General features: G+C 39.8%; 1 non-coding gene across 1 annotated transcript; it reads left to right on the forward strand.

Moving 5' to 3' along the window:
* The first annotated feature begins 2,320 nt into the window (after positions 1-2,320).
* On the forward strand, positions 2,321-2,402 carry trnas-gcu (transfer RNA serine (anticodon GCU)). The gene has a single exon. It is a non-coding gene; the product is annotated as a tRNA-Ser (tRNA).
* Positions 2,403-3,827: the final 1,425 nt, after the last annotated feature.

A 3,827-nucleotide genomic window follows, 5' to 3' on the forward strand; every position in this document is an offset into this window, starting at 1 on the left:
TACAGTATATCAGAGCTCGAACAGAGTTCGAAAATCGAGGCAAAGTGAAACATTTGTATTAAACTTTCCTATGTGCCTGGCCGTACTGAAGTATTTGTAGCTGTATTTCAGCTTCTGTCTATTTCTATACTTTACAGTAGATAGTGTTTAGCCAGAGAAGAGAGATACAAGCGCTATACCCCCACAGTAACCGTCGATTCCAATAACCTTAACTAAAGCAGGAAGATCAGTTTCTGCTGGACACAGCTGTTTTCTGAACTGCAAATCTCCAACACAGGCTGGGGGCGCTGTGTGTTCAGGCTGAGCGGTTATATGAGAAAAGACTCAGCGAGCTGCAGGCGCGGCTCATTACTCTGCGCTCCCCGTGAGGAATGCGCGCGTCCTCCCTCCTTTATTACCTTCATACACTCCTCTCAAACCACAGCAAACTCGGTGAACATTTACTGGGTCTTTCTTTCCGAGATCACAGGCAGAAACAATAAACACGCTGAAAACAGGAAGGTATTCCTGATCGTAGGCGAAGATGCGCAAAAATAAATCTCCTAAAATCCAATAAAGTCCTGTCACGTCCAGGTACTATTCTGGTGTATCTGAATAGTTATGGAAATGTTGTTACAAAAAAGAGACAAATTAACTTTTTTATTTCATTCGAGCTGTAAATTTGAAAATGTTTTATTTTCAATTATCTAAATAATACAAAACACAATCACTCATCGTAAGCGTCTGACCATTGATATTCCGGAATTATGAGCCCGTACACAGGCATTGCGAAATCACACGCTCACAAGCAATTCAACGAATATGATGCTTTTCAGGGGCTGAATATTAGACACGAGTCATCGTGCGGAGTTTTTTCCTCCTGTACCGCAGTCTTTGCTTCGGAACACCCCTCTTGCCGCATGTGCGCTTTATTTTCGATTTTCTGTATAGAACACCGAATATCTTGAAGAAGTCTGGCAAGCGAGGACTGCTGGATTATTGACGTATAAACATTGGTTCAAAATCAACATCCTCTGCTATTGCCGTTGCTTCTTTGATAGTTTCTTCAAATTCCTCATCTGACTTTCAATATCAAGGGATATTGTGCATAATACCATACTATCTGTAGCTTTCTTTTGATCGCCTGTTTTATTAAAATGCCAGCCTATTTTACAGTTATTTTAGATGTTTGGCAAGGTGTAATATCCTCCCTCGCATCCTCAGCTAAAATATTTTAAAAGTACAACAAAATTACATTATATTGAACAGCACTAGGTTAACATTTAGAATTCAAATTAAGGTAAATATACGAAAATATTAAAATATAACTCCGGCGATCTGTCGTTTTTGCTTGTCAAGTTCTCAGATAATTTTGCATTGTATTTTTAATTATTTTAGCTGAGGATGCAACAGGAGTATAAGTGAATTTTCCCGCCACACATTGGAACATAAATTTCCATGGGTGAATACTATCTGCTTGAAAGTTTCCCTTGTCGGTAATTATTGGAAATTCCCGGTAATGTTGACTCTACTGCAGTCTTTACCTCTGACCAACCCTCAATTGTTTACTACTGCAAATATCAAAATAGTTAAGGTTTTGCGGACAAATTAAATATCTGTGGTGATGATGTTTACTATGGGAGGAAGTGCGTCCCTGGGTGGGCTTAAAACACCCAACGTTGGGTTAAGAGCCGAACACGCCAACCAAATGCACCACAGAAACGCTTACCCGCCGCTTTTTGGCATTTACATACTTTTGGTGAACACAAAATTCGCTCACATTTCATCTTTCGTAAGATATATGATTTAAAAAAGTTCCACAAAGGAAATGAATACATGCATTAAACCAAATCAAGCCCTCTGTGAGTGTCCCAAATGATCTGTTCTGTAAAACAAGACAGGAAGAAAGGTTACGCTAGAATTTGAACGCAGGATTTCCTCTTTATTAAACAGGTGCTTTAACCAGCTAAACCACGGCGCCGGCAGAGCACTATGCTTACAGCCGCATGGACATACTGCTGCTCTGAGACATCTGCGTTCGGTGTGCGCTGAGCCTGCTCGCCGAGCAAGTTGCCTCCTTTTCATACACTAGCAGCCTTGATACTAAGAGACAGGATGAGAAATGGCTTTTATCTGGCACTTTTCATATCCAAGGAGATTAATGTGCTTTCCGTGTACAACAGGGTGTCCTCTATACTCGCCACTGAAGCACAGGACACGCCTGGTGGATTGACATCATTCAAGCAAAATAGTGAAATGGCAGGTGGAAGAGGAAAATGACCATCAAGAAGAAAGATGATCTTGAGCGCGCCAACTCATGTCCGAAGGGGCTGACTCCCTCGACAAGGTGGCCGAGTGGTTAAGGCGATGGACTGCTAATCCATTGTGCTCTGCACGCGTGGGTTTGAATCCCATCCTTGTCGTCTCGAGCTTTTGACTTGTGATCCGTTTCTATGTCGGGTTTGTGCACTTTTGCTACTGTAGTAGAGCAGTAATATTTCTAGCATTGGCTGAACATGGCTTACAACAGTAGCTGACAGACAATAGTCTCTTAATATTTAAGACACCTGAAGAAGGCTCCACGGCCGAAACATTGTGTTCTCTTTCTTCTTTTTTTCAGCATGGAATAAACCTATTACTTGGTCTTAATATTTAGGTTACACTTATGTTTTGTACTGCTTTCACCTGATATTAATAGTAGTCCTGATGAACGGTTTTGGGACATGGTGCATCTTGAAAAATGTTCCTGTTAATTTCAATTTGGAAAAACTGCACTCACCAGAAGCTGAAACAGGTCGTGTTTACATAATGCGCAAAGCAATAGCAATGTTTGGAGTTGAATCTAGATATGAGTCCTTACCTGTTACAGGAGGCGTTTTAGGACTTTTTTTTTACCCCAGATAAAGCTATCAATTAATCTTACATTTCTACTATATCAGTATTAGCAACATTATCTTTACCTAGCACTAAATGTAGCTTTAAATAAGAGTAAATTTTAAAATATATGTAAAAGTAAATGCTATTCCATATATTGTAACTTTGTGGTATTTAGAATGTTTATCTGAGGATGCAAGGGAAAGTATTATACCTTGGGAAACATCCAAGACAAAGGTAAAAGAGGCTCATATTTTAATAAAATTTTCGATCAAAAGAAAACCACAATCTGTATGATATTATCATTAATATCCCAAGATATCGACGTTCAGTTGAAAGATTTGAAGAAACTCTCCAAGAAGCAACTCCAGTAGCGGAGTTTTGATTTGAACCGATGTTTGCACCTCAATAATCCATTAGTCCTCGAAAGAAACAAAGACAGGGATGTTTTGAGTGTCACCGTGATCGTCTTCTCAATCCAAAAGAAAGGTTTTCTATGATCCTGATCCCACTAGCAAAAGAGTCAATTTCTGCCTGCACTGATATCCCTTCAAACGTTTTGTAAGATCTCTGGTAGAATATACAGTAGAATCCAGGTCTATTTCTTCTACTAAAAGAGACTATGGGAGTGAGTATTTTGATGTCGAACTGGGATTTAAATAGACAGAAACACTACACTACATTGGGCTACGCGTATGACAAAACGTGGGCGTTCTGAGTTGACCTTTCCATAGCTCAGTTACTACAGCGTAAAACTTTCAAAGAACAGCGAGCGATTGTTATGTCGCTGTTTTGAATCCGGCTCGAAGGATGGTGTTTTCTTGTTCCTTAATTAAAATGTGAAAATATCGAATTTGTCTTTCACTTTTACGTTCACCGAACGCTCAGCAAACAGAGAAGCAGAGGCTCCTGTTCTGATCTATCCTCACGTCTGATTGTCTTGCTTTGACCTTTAAAATGTGCAGTTGACGGTT

Source organism: Atractosteus spatula, assembly GCF_055471065.1.
Source record: "Atractosteus spatula isolate fAtrSpa1 chromosome 10 unlocalized genomic scaffold, fAtrSpa1.hap1 SUPER_10_unloc_13, whole genome shotgun sequence".
Lineage (NCBI taxonomy): Eukaryota > Metazoa > Chordata > Actinopteri > Semionotiformes > Lepisosteidae > Atractosteus > Atractosteus spatula.